The following is a 17,302-nucleotide window of genomic DNA, read 5'->3' as shown; positions in this document are numbered from 1 at the left end:
GAAAGAACAAATAATATGAATGGAAGACTTAGCATATTTTGGATCCAAGACAGAGACTCTGTAGTCTCAGTTCTCTTCCACACCTAAGGGGACTGCAGACATTTGAAATTTCATGAAGGAAGGTGGAGTGGAGCCTCTACCACATGTTAGCACCTGGTTCTCTTAAAACGGAGACATTTTCTTCCCTCTTCTAAACTCCCAAAGCATCCCACTTCTTTGAGACTTAGCATTTTCTACTGTGTTCGACTTTACATAAATGTCATTTTTAACTACATGTTCTTTCCTCTGGTCACCTCTAACCACCTTTAAGAGAAATCTGTACGCTAATTTCTCGTTTCATTGACTAGTATTTTGTATATTGTATAGTATCAGTAAATACTCCTCATTTTCTGTATTTTTATCTCCATGGTAAGAAATTCCAAAATATGCTTTGTTAGTTTCCTAATTTATTATTTTTTATTTGTCAGCAAAGGCTTTTTTATGTCTAGCTTACTGTATATTTACTTGCTAAAGTCTATATTTATTTTAGTTAATTCTTCAAGGCAGTGAAGAATTCTTCTCTGATTTCTGCTAACCTATAAATCACATATACGATTTTCATGTATTGGCATTTACAAAGTTGCCTTTATTGTTAGCACACTGTAAAATCTACTGTAGGTAAAATTTAGCTTCTCAAGGCAACTTGGAATTATGTTAATATGTCATATCTCTGATTATGTCAATAAGTAACTATTGATTTGGATTTAGTTACCATTTCCTGCTTTACTATAGATTCCCTTGACCCAAAGAAAGATTATTAGTCACTAAAGCCAAAACTTGCATTTAATGCTAAAAATTTTGCCAATATTTTACCAAATTACAGTCTTTAATCTTGAACATAACACTTCCAGGGACTGGAGGTTGAAATCATCCTGTTCCATCTCTGGGCATCTTTTCTGATGTAAAGTGCTTCCTGAACTAAAACCAATATGTACTTAACTTTTCTTCAGTGGTCTTTGTCACAGACCTTCTAGGAAAAAAAAAAAAAAAGGAAATATCCATAGACAGTCAAAACTATTTTAAAGTAGTTCCATTCTCCCACTGAATTTTCCTCATTTAGTGTAGTTTGGAGACTATTCACTGATGTAAACCCTGCCTGCTAACTGGGTTTGTTTGTGTTGCTGAGAGTGCCCTACAATTAGGCCAACAGTGCCAGGAGTGGGACAGAGCATTTTTTGTGCTGAAGTTATGGTCTCTGTGAAGCTGAGGTTCACAGCAGGACTTTTTAAAAATTGCACTACTCTGTTGAATAATATTGAGCTTACAACTGAAAACCTTGTTTGTTTGTTTTTAATCTATGCATTTATTCATTCCTTGAAATATGGGGGCCCCTGTAAATACACTGGTGAATTAGGTCAACACAGACCTCGCTCTCACAGATCTTAAAATCTAGAAGGCAAAAAAGTCAATTAACTCAGTGATATTTAGTTGCACAAAACATAATATGATAGGAGTAGTGTGGGGACCTGGAACTACAGAGAAGGAGTGCATATCCCAGTTAAAGGACAGTTATGCTGACTTAGAGGACTGGGGAAGAACTGGAGGCTTGAGCACTGGAAATGTTGGTCTCCTGCAGAGGTTGGTGGTAGAACAGAGAGAAGTGGGATCAGAAAACAGATATTTAGGAGGCAGATTTAGCAGGATTTAGTGATTGATCATATGTGGAGCAGTAAAGGAAAGGAGAAACACAAGATGATGTCAGATTTGTGGATTGGGCACATGGCTATTCATGGAAACAGGGAAGGAGAGGAGAGAGGCAGGATTGGGAGAGTAGAGAGGCAGCGTTGGGTAGTACCTGAGATCACACATGAACAGGGTAATGACAATAGAAGAGGCCTCAAACACAGACACAATCAAAATAGAAAGGATGATCCCAAGTTCAACATTCAATGATTCCAGCACATTGGCTAGAAATGCGGAAGAAAAAGTCTGGTTTCAGGGAATCCAAGGGGCGAGGAGTTTAATACAGAAGGAGAGAGTCAACGATGTCAGAAAGTACACAAAATTCAAAGATACCAAAGCCTTATAAAATTAATTTCATCCGTTGATAAGAAAGCTATTCATGACTTAAAAAAATGATTTTGGTGAAATGGTGGAGGCAGAATATAATATATCTAAAGATCAGGGAAAAGCGAAGAAGACAAGAAAGTGACTTTGGCAACAAAGTTCAGAGATCAGATCAGATGGAGTAGCAAGGCCTGTGAGGGGAAGGGTATTTTTAAGATTAAGAGACTGGGATACTGATTAAAAGGGCCTGCAACAAAAGGAGACACTAACAGCCTGTGAGAGAAGAGGAAGTCAGTTGAATTCTCCCAAGGGAAATGTTCTCCATAAAGCTTCTTCTTTTAAAAAAAATTAAACAGCTTTATTGAAGTATAATTTTCATATCATAAAACTACTTCACTGTAAGTGTGCAATTTAGTTATAATAGTCATTTATTGAGCTGTGCAACTATCTCTGAAATCCAGTTTCAGAACATTTCTGTAATCTCCAAATGTTTTCTCATGCAGTCTTGCAGGTCTTCCTTGCTCCCATCCCCAGCAACCACCAATCTGTTTTTTGTCTTAACAAATGTGGCTGTGCTAGGCAATTTATATAAATGGAATCATATAAGGTATACCGTCTGTGTCTGTGTTCTCTCACTTAGTATAAAGTTTGTAGACTCATTGGCATGCATTCTTTTATTTACTGAATAGTTTTCCATTTAGTGGACATACTACACTTTTATTTATCTCTTCAACTGTTGATAGATATTTGGATTGTTTTCAGTTTTAAGGTGTTACTAATAATGATGTTGTGAAAAAACATATGCATATTTTCATACAGACCTGTTTTCATTTCTGTTGGATACATTCCTGGGAGTCTGATTGCTGGTTATATGATAAGTTTATGTTTCATGTTTTAAGAAAATGCCAACCTGTTTTCAGAGTGGCTGTATCATTTTATGTTCCCATCAGTACTGTATAAATGTTCTTAGTCCTCTGTATTTTGTCAACAATTGGTACTGTCTGTCTTTTAAAATTATAGCTAATCTTAGTGGATGTTCAATGTTATTTCATCTTGTTTCAATTTTCTCTTCTAATGACTAATAATGTTAAGCATCTATGTGCTTACTTACCATTCCTATATTTTCCATGATGAAATATCTGTTCAAATTTTGTGTCCATTTGTAATTGAGGTTCTTGTTTTGTTTTTATTAAAAAATATGAGTTACTTGCAATCCCTTTAGTAAACATATAATTTACAGATTTTTCTTCCACTTTGTGGCTTGTCTTTTCATTTTCTTAATGATGTCTTTTGAAGCACAAAGTTTTAAGTTTTTGGTTCAATTTGTCCATTTATCCTTTTTAGAGATAATGCTTTTGGTGTTCTATTTAAAAACTTTGTGCACAAAACAAAGTAATAAAGATTTTTCTTCTGTTTTCTTCTAAAAGTTTAAAATTTTAACACTTAAATTTATTTTTATAATGAATGTTGAATTAATTTTTGTATAGAATATGAGGTAGAGATCTATGTTTATTATTTTGTTCTGGATATTCAATTGTTCTCACACTATTTATTTGTGAAAAAACAAACAAACAAACAAAAAACACTATTCTTTACGCATTAAATTTCCTTGGAATCTTTGCCAAAAGCTAAATAACCATGAATGTTCTTTTTATACTTTTTAAAAATGATTATTAAAACTACACTGTGTAACACTGATTACTGCTAAATTTTATCAAAATTGAATCAATTGTTTAAGAATTAAAAGTTGAGGGGTGGAGCCAAGATGGCCGAATAGGAACAGCTCCAGTCTACAGCTCCCAGCATGAGCAATGCAGAAGATGGGTGATTTCTGCATTTCCATCTGAGGTACCGGGTTCATCTCACTAGGGAGTGCCAGACAGTGGGCGCAGGACAGTGGGTGCAGCACACCGTGTGTGAGCTGAACCAGGGCGAGGCATTGCCTCACTCAGGAAGTGCAAGGGGTCAGGGAATTCCCTTTCCTAGTCAAAGAAAGGGGTGACAGATGGCACCTGGAAAATTGGGTCACTCCTACCTAATACTGCGTTTTTCCGATAGGCTTAAAAAATGGCACACCAGGAGATTATATCCTGCACCTGGCTCAGAGGGTCCTACGCCCACGGACTCTCACTGATTGCTAGCACAGCAGTCTGAGATCAAACTGCAAGGCGGCAGCCAGGCTGGGGGAGGGGCGCCCACCATTGCCCAGGCTTGCTTAGGTAAACAAAGCAGCCAGGAAGCTAGAAATGGGTGGAGCCCACCATAGCTCAAGGAGGCCTGCGTGCCTCTGTAGGCTCCACCTCTGGGGGCAGGACACAGACAAACAAAAAGACAGCAGTAACCTCTGCAGACTTAAATGTCCCTGTCTGACAGCTTTGAAGAGAGTAGTGGTTCTCCCAGAATGCAGCTGGAGATCTGAGAATGGGCAGACTGCCTCCTCAAGTGGGTCCCTGACCCCCGAGCAGCCTAACTGGGAGGCACCCCCCAGTAGGGGCAGACTGACACCTCACTGGGCCGGGTACTCCTCTGAGACAAAAATTCCAGAGGAACGATCAGGCAGCAGCATTCACGGTTCACGAAAATCCACTGTTCTCCAGCCCCTGCTGCTGATACCCAGGCAAACAGAGTCTGGAGTGGACCTCTAGCAAACTCCAACAGACCTGAAGCTGAGGGTCCTGTCTATTAGAAGGAAAATTAACAAATACAAAGGATATCCACACCAAAAACCCATCTGTACATCACCATCATCAAAGACCAAAAGTAGATAAAACCACAAAGATGGGGAAAAAACAGAGCAGAAAAACTGGAAACGCTAAAAAGCAGAGCACCTCTCCTCCTCCAAAGGAACGCACTTCCTCACCAGCAATGGAACAAAGCTGGATGGAGAATGACTTTGATGAGTTGAGAGAAGAAGGCTTCAGACGATCAAACTACTCCGAGCTACAGGAGGAAGTTCAAATCAATGGCAAAGAAGTTAAAAACTTTGAAAAAGAGTTAGATGAATGTATAACTAGAAAAACCAATACAGAGAAGTGCTTAAAGGAGCTGAGGGAGATGAAAGCCAAGGCTCCAGAACTACGTGAAGAATGCAGAACTACATGAAGAAAGCCTCAGGAGCCAATGCGATAAACTGGAAGAAACAGTATCAGTGATGGAAGATGAAATGAATGAAATGAAGTGAGAAGGGAAGTTTAGAGAAAAAAGAATAAAAAGAAATGAACAAAGCCTCCAAGCAATATGGGACTATGTGAAAAGACCAAATCTACGTCAGATTGGTGTACCTGAAAGTGATGGGAAGAATGGAACCAAGTTGGAAAACACTCTGCAGGATATTATCCAGGAGAATTTCCCCAATCTAGCAAGGCAGGCCAACATTCACATTCAGGAAATACACAGAATGCCATTAAGATACTCCTCGAGAAGAGCAACTCCAAGACACGTAATTGTCAGATTCAGCAAAGTTGAAATGAAGGAAAAAATGTTAAGAGCAGCCAGAGAGAAAGGTTGGGTTACCAACAAAGGGAAGCCCATCAGACTAACAGCTGATCTCTTGGCAGAAACTCTACAAGCCAGAAGAGAGTGGGGGCTAATATTCAACATTCTTAAAGAAAAGAATTTGCAACCCAGAATTTCATATCCAGACAAACTAAGCTTCATAAGTGAAGGAGAAATAAAATACTTTACAGAAAAGCAAATGCTGAGAGATGTTGTCACCACCAGGCTTGCCCTAAAAGAGCTCCTGAAGGAAGCACTAAACATGGAAAGGAAAAACTGGCACCAGCCACTGCAAAATGATGCCAAATTGTAAAGATCATCGAGGCTAGGAAGAAACTGCATCAACTAATGAGCAAAATAACCAGCTAACATCATAATGACAGGATCAAATTCACACATAACAATATTAACTTTAAATGTAAATGGACTAAATACTCCAATTAAAAGACACAGACTGGCAAATTGGATAAAGAGTTAAGACCCATCAGTGTGCTGTATTCAAGAAACCCATCTTAGCTTCAGAGACACACATAGGCTCAAAATAAAGGGATGGAGGAAGATCTACCAAGCAAATGGAAAACAAGAACAGGCAGGGGTTGCAATCCTAGTCTCTGGTAAAACAGACTTTAAACCAACAAAGATCAAAAGAGACAAAGAAGGCCAAAATATAATGGTAAAGTGATCAATTCAACAAGAAGAGCTAACTATCCTAAATATATATGCACCCAATACAGGAGCACCCAGATTCATAAAACAAGTCGTGAGTGACCTACAAAGAGACTTAGACTCCCACACAATAATAATGGGAGATTTTAACACCCCACTGTCAACATTAGACAGATCAACGAGACAGAAAGTTAACAAGGATATCCAGGAATTGAACTCGAATCCGCACCAAGTGGACCTAATAGACATCTACAGAACTCTCCACCCCAAATCAGCAGAATATACATTTTTTTCAGCACCACACCACACCACACCATTTCCAAAATTGACTGCATAGTTGGAAGTAAAGCTCTCCTCAGCAAATGTAAAAGAACAGAAATTATAACAAACTGTCTCTCAGAACACAGTGCAATCAAACCAGAACTCAGGATTAAGAAACTCACTCAAAACCAGTCAACTACATGGAAACTGAACAACCTGCTCCTGAATGACTACTGGGTACATAACGAAATGAAGGCAGAAATAAAGATGTTCTTTGAAACCAACGAGAACAAAGACACAACATACCAGAATCTCTGGGACACATTCAAAGCAGTGTGTAGAGGGAAATTTATAGCACTAAATGCCCACAAGAGAAAGCAGGAAAGATCCAAAATTGACATCCTAACATCATAATTAAAAGAACTAGAAAAGCAAGAGCAAACACATTCAAAAGCTAGCCGAAGGCAAGAAATAACTAAAATCAGAGCAGAACTGAAGGAACTAGAGACACAAAAAACCCTTCAAAAAATTAATGAATCCAGGAGTTGGTTTTTAGAAAAGATCAACAAAATTGATAGACCGCTAGCAAGACTAATAAAGAAGAAAAGAGAGAAGAATCAAATAAATGCAGTAAAAAAAAATGGGGTTATCACCACTGATCCCACAGAAATACAAACTACCATCAGAGAATACTATAAACACCTCTATACAGATAAACTAGAAAATCTAGAAGAAATGGATAAATTCCTCAACACACACACCCTCCCAAGACTAAACCAGGAAGAATTTGAATCTCTGAATAGACCAGTAACAGGCTCTGAAATTGTGGCAATAATCAATAGCTTACCAACCAAAAAGAGTCCAGGACCAGATGGATTCACAGCTGAATTCTACCAGAGGTACAAGGAGGAATTGATAACATTCCTTCTGAAACGATTCCAATCAATAGAAAAAGAGGGAATCCTCCCTAACTCATTTTATGAGGCCAGCATCATCCTGATACCAAAGCCTGGCAGAGACACAACCAAAAAAGAGAATTTCAGACCAATATCCTTGATGAACATTGATGCAAAAATCCTCAATAAAATACTGGCAAACACAATCCAGCAGCACATCAAAAAGCTTATCCACCATGATCAAGTGGGCTTCATCCCTGGCATGCAAGGCTGGTTGAACATATGCAAATCAATAAATGTAATCCAGCATATAAACAGAACCAAAGACAAAAACCACATGATTATCTCAATAGATGCAGAAAAGGCCTTTGACAAAATTCAACAACCTTCATGCTAAAAACTCTTGATAAATTAGGTATTGATGGGACATATCTCAAAACGATAAGAGCTATCTATGACAAACACACAGCCAATATCATACTGAATGGACAAAAACTGGAAGCATTCCGTTTGAAAACTGGCCCAAGGCAAGGATGCCCTCTCTCACAACTCCTGTTCAACATAATGTTGGAAGTTCTGGCCAGGGCAATTAGGCAGGAGAAGGAAATGAAGGGTATTCAATTCAGAAAAGAGGAAGTCAAATTGTCCTTGTTTGCAGATGACATGATTGTATATCTAGAAAACCCCATAGTCTCAGCCCAAACTCTCCTTAAGCTGATAAGCAACTTCAGCAAAGTCTCAGGATACAAAATGAAAGCACAAAAATCACAGGCATTCTTATACACCAATAACAGACAAACAGAGAGCCAAATCATGAGTGAACTCCTTCTCACAATTGCTTCAAAGAGAATAAAATACCTAGGAATCCAACTTACAAGGGACATGAAGGACCTCTTCAAGGAGAACTACAAACCACTGCTCAATGAAATAAAAGAGGATACAAACAACTGGAAGAACATTCCATGCTTATGAGTTGGAAGAATCAGTACTGTGAAAATGGCCATACTGCCCAAGGTAATTTATAGATTCAATGCCATCCCCATCAAGCTACCAATGACTTTCTTCACAGAATTGGAAAAAACTACTTTAAAGTTCATATGGAATCAAAAAAGAGCCCACATCGCCAAGTCAATCCTAAGCCAAAAGAACAAAGCTGGAGGCATCATGCTACCTGACTTCAAACTATACTACAAGGCTACAGTAACCAAAACAGCATGGTACTGGTACCAAAACAGAGATATAGACCAATGGAACAGAACAGAGCCCTCAGAAATAATGCTGCACATCTACAACCATCTGATCTTTGACAACCCTAACAAAAACAAGAAATGGGGAAAATATTCCATATTTAATAAATGGTGCTGGGAAAACTGGCTAGCCATATGTAGAAAGCTGAAACTGGATCCCTTCCTTAAACCTTATACAAAAATTAATTCAAGATGGATAAAAGATTTAAATGTTAGACCTAAAACCATAAAAACCCTAGAAGAAAACCTAGGGAATACCAGTCAGGACATAGACATGGGCAAGGACTTCATGTCTAAAACACCAAAAGCAATGGCAACAAAAGCCAAAATTGACAAATGGGATCTAATTAAACTAAAGAACTTCTGCATAGCAAAAGAAACTACCATCAGAGTGAATGGGCAACCTTCAAAATGGGAGAAAATTTTCGCAACCTATTCATCTGACAAAGGGCTAATATCCAGAATCTACAATGAACTCAAACAAATTTACAAGAAAAAAACAAACAACCCCATCAAAAATTGGGCAAAGGATATGTCCAGACAGTTCTCAAAAGAAGACTTTTATGCAGCCAAAAAATACATGAAAAAATGCTCATCATCACTGGCCATCAGAGAAATGCAAATCAAAACCGCAATGAGATACCATCTCATACCAGTTAGATGGCGATCATTAAAAAGTCAGGAAACAGCAAGTGCTGGAGAGGATGTGGAGAAATAGGAACACTTTTACACTGCTGGTGGGACTGTAAACTAGTTCAACCATTGTGGAAGTCAGTGTGGTGATTCCTCCGGGATCTAGAACTAGAAATACCATTTGACCCAGCCATCCCATTACTGGGTATATACCCAAAGGACTATAAATCATGCTGCTCTAAAGACACATGCACGCGTATGTTTACTGCAGCATTATTCACAATAGCAAGGACTTGGAACCAACCCAAATGTCCAACAACGATAGACTGGATTAAGAAAATGTGGCAACTATACACCATGGAATACTATGCAGCCATAAAAAATGATGAGTTCATGTCCTTTGCAGGGACATGGATAAAACTGGAAACCATCATTCTCAGCAAACTATCGCAAGGACAAAAAACCAAACACCGCATGTTCTCACTCATAGGTGGGAATTGAACAATGAGAACACATGGACACAGGAAGGGGAACATCATACTCCGGGGACTCTTGTGAGGTTGGAGGAGGGAGGAAGGATAGCATTAGGAGATATACCTAATGCTAAATGATGAGTTAATGGGTGCAGCACACCAACATAGCACATGTATACATATGTAACAAATCTGCACATTGTGCACATGTACCCTAAAACTAAAAGTATAATAATAATAAAATAAAAAAAAGAATTAAAAGTTGAACAAATTATAAATAAAGCTTTTTGAAAATACTTGGAATAAAATATTAACAAATCCTAAGGACACATTTATCTTTGAAAACGAATAAAGTATATATGGGGGATTTTGAAGTACACAGAAAAGCTTTTGAATGATAAATTATCCATAGATATTGTAATACCATTACAGTAAGTATAAACTTGAAATATGTTCTTAGTCAGACAGAAATCTCAGGAAGCTAACAAAGGTTGGGGAACAGAGTATTCCCCTTAAAAACAATAAGTCAAGTCCACACAGAAAGTAAAGCAGTTAAGGCCAGGTACGGTGGCTCACGCCTGTAATGCCAGCATTTGGGAGGCCGAAACAGGTGGATCACTTGAGGTCAGGAGTTCGAGACCAGCTTGGACAACATGGTGAAACCATATCTCTACAAAAATACAAAAATTAGCTGTGCATGGTGGTGCACACCTGCAATCCCAGCTACTTGGGAGGCTGAGGCAGGAGAATTGCTTAAACCTGGGAGTTGGAGGTTGCAGTGAGTTGAGATTGTGCCACTGCACTCCAGCCTGGGCTTCAGAGCAAGACCATCTCAAAAAAAAAAAAAAAAAAAAGAAAAAAAGAAAAAAAGAAAAGATTAGTTTAGGTTACAGGCCTTACGTGGAATTGCTTTATGGAATCTGCCCGGTACATGCCTGATGGGTGAATCAGGCAGTGATTGGTCATGGGGCCAAATATCAGGGCCAAGAGAAGAAAGCACAGCTCAGTAATAAGTGGACAAGAAATGTGATAAAAGGGTCAGTTGAGACAAAAACTCAGTATTAAAGATCAAAGCTAAACAGTTATTCTCAATTAGGCTTTTCTGAATTTTGAGATTAAAGGAAGCAAGAATAGTTTTTGCCAAATATGAAAGAATCTTATTGAATAATATTTTGCTGTAGTCTAATCCTAAAATAGGACATAGAAACAGTTTTTTCTTGAGTGCCTATCATATGTTGGTACTGTTTTGAGAGTTTTCATGCAGATTTCCTTCATCTGTTTTTAGATACCATATTGTGTTCGTCCATTTTGTGTTGCTATAAAGGAATACCTGATGCTGTGTAATTTATAAAGAAAAGAAGTTTATTTGGCTCAAGGCTTTTCAGGCTATGCAATCATGGTGCCAGCATCTGCTATTGAGGCCTCAGGAACCCAACAATCATGGGGGAAGGTAAAGGGGCAGAAGGCATGTCACATGATGAAAGAGGGAGAAAGAGAGAGGAGGAGGCTCCTTTTAACAACGAGCTCTCATGTGAATAATAGAGTGAGAACTCACTCATTACCATGGTAGAGCATCAAACATTTCGTGAGGGATCCATACCCATGACCTAAACACCCCACCAGGCCCCACCTCCAACACTAAGGATCACATTTCAACTTGAGATTTAGAGGGGACAAACATGTGAACTATATATAAATAATAATTTTTTTAAAAAGTGAAAGAAAATTGCTCAAGGCACAAAGGATCTGAGTCCAGATTTAAGAACAATTTTCTTTCCTGTTATTTATTTCAGCCTGAAAACTAAAAAAAAGTAAGATTTTTTTGCACTTTCCTCTAACTTTCAAAGTTTACACACCCAGCCCATGTGAAATTAAAGAATGATCCATCAAAATGTGATGACACTTAAGACGCATTGACTGTAATTTTCGCCAGTAGTCCACCACTGTAACTCCCATTTAAAGAACATGGTCTCAGGCCTTCTGTGCATCAAGTTCACATGCGAGAAATTTTAAACATATGTTCCTGGTGGGTTTAATAACCAACGAGTCTGGTTTAATAGATCAGGGATGAGATCCCATGTAAGTGTTTAAATAAATTTTTTATAACAAAGAAAAAAAAAGTAGTGATTTATGCATGTGGTCACAGATGAAATTTTGAAATTTTTCTCTGTGCTTCATGTTTATTTTACATGTGGGTAATGGAATATATTATGAATTGATTCAAGGATTTAGATATCATAGGTCTGGTTGCAGTTATCACAGGGAATGTTAATGGAAATCCAGAAAATTAGATGATGATAACCACAGCTAAGACTCAGGAAAAGCAGGTCAGATTAGACAACCACTCACTGGGGTAGCCCAGATATGCATCTAGTCTGATTACCCACTGGGGAAGAAAGAGTTAAAGCAGTTAGCTTTTCATCCATTTCTTCCCTGAAAAGTAGACTAATGATCTAGTCTTACTCTTTATAAACATAAGTTGATAATTTGACCTCTTGTCAATAAATGATAGTTAATTAAAGGAAAATCATTATCTATGGAATGCTAATGATTGGGTGTCCCTGTTTTAGCATTGTTTATAGAAAGCAAATCAACAATCTGTGGATTTTAGAGGGTTGACTCTCCAAAAAATGTCATATAAGATCTATAACTCTCTGGCTGTCTAAAATGGAGAAATGTTTCCTATTACAAATACTCATCACTCTGTGAGGTGACCCACAAATCTCTGCTAGAGACCTCATTTCAGCCTGGGACAGACAGCCTGTGTCCAGTGTGAGGAAGGAAAGAGCTAGAGAGCCACATGGAATGCCCCCAGTTTTCTAGGCTTTGCTTTTGTTCTTGATTGTCTGGGTCCTTGAAACTATTAGTAAAGCTTGACTCTGGGCAAGATCTCTGATTTATTTGATTTGATTTGACAACCCAATCATTTGTGTTAGATAAATTAGTCTTCATAGTGTTGTCAGAGATGGTCTCATTGGTTAAAACCTTCCACCACAGTACCCTGTAACACACTGATTTACCCATTAATTAAATGATATCATAGGAGCCTAAAAACTCACTACGGTTCCAAAGTTTCTTGGACTAGTCAAAGGACATAGTTGGTATGCTTATACAAGCTAAGTCGTTAAGCACAATTGTTCATTGTAAGAAAAGAAACCAAAATTATAGTTTTGATGATCAAAATTATAGTTTTGATGTTGTAATATAAATTTAAAACTTAAATATTTTGAATGTTTTACTTCTAACATATTTATAATGGTAAAAAAATAATATTTTTCAGTTGTGGTTAATGTTAGGCCTCTGAGCCCAAGCCTGCTCGTGTACATCCAGATAGCTTGAAGCAACTGAAGAATCACAAAAGAAGTGAAAATGGCCAGTTCCTGCCTTAACTGATGACATTACTTTGTGAAATTCCTTCTCCTGGCTTAGAAGCTCCCCAATTGAGCACCTTGTGACCCTCACCCCTGCCTGCAAGAGAACAACCCCCTTTGACTCTAGTTTTCCACTACCTACCCAAATCCTATAAAACTGCCCCACCCATAACTCCCTTTGCTAACTCTCTTTTTGGACTCAGTCCACCTGCACCCAGGTGATTAAAAAGCTTTATTGCTCACTCAAAGCCTGTTTGGTGGTCTCTTCCCAGGGATGCACGTGACAGTTAATACAAAAATAAATACTCCGAAAAAAGTGATGGAGGAATGAAATTACTTTATAATTATCTGGCTTGTAAATGTTGTGCAAAGCTGCACTCCACATGGTGGGTACTATAGATATACAGTTTTAATTATTTTACATTTAGTACTTGCATGACCTTGGACAACTCTCTTAATCTGTTTGAGTCAGTTTTTTGATCCGTAAAATGAAAAACATGAAGGACTAGAGGAAGCAGAAAACAAGAATGAAAGATGAGGAAAGAGAAGAGGAAGAATGAAGGATGAAGAGGAAGAGGAGGATTAAATAAAGGGAAGATGAATGTATGTGACAGCACTTAGAATAGACTCTGACACCTTATAAGTGCTATATAAATGTTAACTAGTATAATTTTTAAATTCAAAAAATTTTTAGATATATAATATTTTTAGACAAAAATTTAAAACTTTTTAGGCATAATTGTACATATTTATGGAGAACAGTATTCTACATATGTATGTATATGTAAGTATACATATATAAATACATACATATATATATAAATCAATGTGTTTTATCCCTTTTTTTTTTTTTTCAGAAAACAATCATACAAATATCTACATGCAGTACCATGGGTATTCTAAAGTTCATCCTTTACCGAATTATCAGAAAAGACTGTATGTAACATTTCTTAATAAATGTATAAATAATTTTCTTATAAATGCCTAGATTGTTAAAATATAGGAAGATAGAAGTTTGCTGACAGTGTTGGAAAATAATTAAAAGCAAAATATCCTGCTATCTTAGAAAGTCTCTCCATAAATGAAGCAGAGTTTTGCTATTGAATAAACATTAAAGAAGGTAGTAATGCCCATCACAGGCAGTTCCTAAAGGGGGTACAGAATCAGAAAGAAATCTGGCCCTTTTATATAGCTAGGAAGATACAATCCAATACATATATTTTTTACAGGATAAACAACTAGTACTCAAGTAAGAGGAGGTAACAGCACCATTTGTGATATACTGTTGATTCTAAATTCACCTAGTAATAGAAGTGGCTATCTGTGTTAGTTAATTGCCTTTATCCGGAAGAAAAATGGAACTTCTTATATCTTCTTGACAAGCATGTAGTTTTACAACTAGAAATCAAACACCTAAATTAAAGTCTCACTCTCCTTCCTAGGAGGGGAGATAGAGGCACTAACGTCCTTGACATTTACATTTCAAAGAGATGGCTCCCAAGCCCCTGAGGAAAACATTTCTGGTCATAAAACTGGAGAGGGGCTTATTTAGCATTTAAACAGGTTTACATACCTCTCAACGGGACATGGAAAGGATGTACAATTACTAGTTTCCTAAGGGAAATGCTCTAAGAAAAGAGGGGAGGCCTCTTTCTCCTTTTCACTGGGGAAATTTTCAAAATTTCTTTTCAGATTCTTATTTGCCCTTATGGTAGCATAGGCTTCTGACAAAAATTAGATTTTATTAGAGTTTAGAATAAAACAGATGTTCTACAAATGAGGTTGTTGCTGATTTAATATTTCCTCACATTCATTTACTTATTCTTTCCAGCTTTCGATTCCACAAGGGCTTGTTAATAAATCTCCAAGGAGCTGTTTGCCTGTGTCACCAAAAGTCTATAGAATATTCAGTGATTAGCAAAAACAGACACACAGAAATCTTCTGAATAGAAATTCAGAATCCTAGCTTGTCCCTTCTTTTAAGATATTTTAGATGTTGCTAATCATGAAGGCTATGGGCTTATGACCACTTCATGTTTTGTTTTTGATATGAAATAAGGCTCTTTTACAAAATTACGCATTTCTAGAGAAAGGGTCCAATGGAAGAGATTAGACTGATGTGACACAACTGGAGTTTCTAAAAAATGAGCAGAGAGACTGTTCCAATGTCAACATTAACAGTGGTGTCCTGATCATTTCCCCTGTTAATGTTAAAATGAACATTGATTTATTTCTTCATTAAATACCAGAATTTCTATCATTTGCCAGAGAATATTAATCACTGGCTTCATAGAAGGCTCTAGGAAGAGTAAATGCTCTCCACAAGTCCAGTCTGGTTGCTGTGAGTATTCACAGACAAATGAAGTCCAGCTGCTTATTCTCACTGTGCAATAACAAGATGCAGACAAACTGGGAAACAAAGGAGTTTATGTCTGCAATAGTTATAGGGAGAAGGTTGGAGTAACTCACCAGACCATGTAAAAATTACAACTTTTTTTTTAGCTTATATATACAATTCAGGTTTATGCCTACGTGCAGGTGTCTTTCTTTTCTTTCCTTTCTCTCTTTTCTCTCTTTCTCCTTCCTTCCTTCCTCTCTCTCTTTCTTTCCCTCCCTCCCTGCCTCCTTCCTTCCTTCCTTCCTTCCTTCCTTCCTTCCTTCCTTCCTTCCTTCCTTCTTCCTTTCTTCCTTTCTCTCTCTCTCCTTCTTTCCTTTTTTCTTTTTCTTTCTTTCTTTCTTTCTTTCTTTCTTTCTTTCTTTCTTTCTTTCTTTCTTTCTTTCCTTCTTTCTCTCTCTCTCCCCCTCCCTCCCTCCCTTCCCTCCTTCTTTCCTTCCTTCCTTCCTTCTTCCTTTCTTCCTTTCTCTCTCTCACTTTCTCTCTCTCTCTCTCTTTCTTTCTTTCTTTCTTTCTTTCTTTCTTTCCTTCCTTCTTTCTTTCCTTCTTTCTCTCTCTCACCCCCTCCCTCCCTCCCTACCTCCCTTCCTTCTTTCCTTCTTTCCTTCCTTCCTTCCTTCCTTCCTTCCTTCCTTCCTTCCTTTCTTTTTCTTTCTTTTTTTTGAGACATAGTTTCACTCTTGTCACCCAGGTTGAAGTGCAATGGCATGATTTTAGCTCACTGCAACCTCCACCTCCCAGGTTCAAGTGATTCTCCTGCCTCAACCTCCCAAGTAACTGGGATTACAGGCATGTGCCACCATGCCTGGCTAATTATTGTATTTTTAGCAGAAATATGATTTCACCATGTTGGCCAGGCTGGTCTCGAACTCCTGACCTCAGGCAATTCACCCATATCGGCCTCCCACAGAGCATTTCTTAATCAATCTCATCTTACTAAAGGTCTGCATGTAGGAAGGTTTTTTAGATTTGTTCTTGGACTAGATTAAAGAGGTTGAGAAAGTCCAGGTATGGTTTTAATGGGTTTGTTTTTGCATTCCTGCCCTTGTACTCAGGCACCAATTTCTCCAGTTCTTTAATATTTATCTTATACATTCATTATTACAGCAAAGGGCTTACACAGACTTAGCTGCTTGTGGAGTTCTGGCCTGCCACAAGAGGACTGAACCCAGAAAGAGTACCTCTGCCAAAGAACAGAGCCCCTGGAGGCCTCTCCCAAAGGTGTTGCCTCATATAGATACTGAAGAGTAATTTGCCAGGTGGAAAAGCAGGATAAGGCATTTTAGTCAAACCAAAGTTATAAAGACTTGAAAAAAGATATTTATTTGGAAATAAGTATTTGTGTGTATATTTGTGTGTGTGTGTATGTGTGTGGTGGTGGTAGTGATTATTTAGTGTGTTAGAGGACTAGTGTCAAGAAAATGGCAAGAATGTGAGTCAAGAGCTATGTCCTCCTGACCTTAAGCAACAGTATGCTATGTAAGGCATTTTGCATTTCATCCTGAAGAAGGTTCTGACAGATTTCAGCAGAGATGGAAAATCATTAGTTGCATTGTTGTAATAAAATCTTCTCTTTTGACAGCTTGAGATAGGTAGAAGAGGCAGCACCAAAGAAGTTATGCAGTACAAGGCCGGCAGGATGGCAGGGCTTGTGCCACCAGCAGATTCGATGAAGGGAGGAATTTAGTGGAGCTTGTCAAAGGTGAGAGGGTGAAGGACATCACATTTGAGAATTAGGTCTTACAGTTGTGAATTTAGCCTTAATCAAGCAAATCTGTAGCTGATTGCTGTTAAAACTTGCACTACTGAATGTAGCATT

Source organism: Symphalangus syndactylus, chromosome 9, assembly GCF_028878055.3.
Source record: "Symphalangus syndactylus isolate Jambi chromosome 9, NHGRI_mSymSyn1-v2.1_pri, whole genome shotgun sequence".
NCBI lineage: Eukaryota > Metazoa > Chordata > Mammalia > Primates > Hylobatidae > Symphalangus > Symphalangus syndactylus.
The sequence above is the reverse complement of the archived record's forward strand: the minus strand, read 5'-3'. Positions refer to the sequence as shown.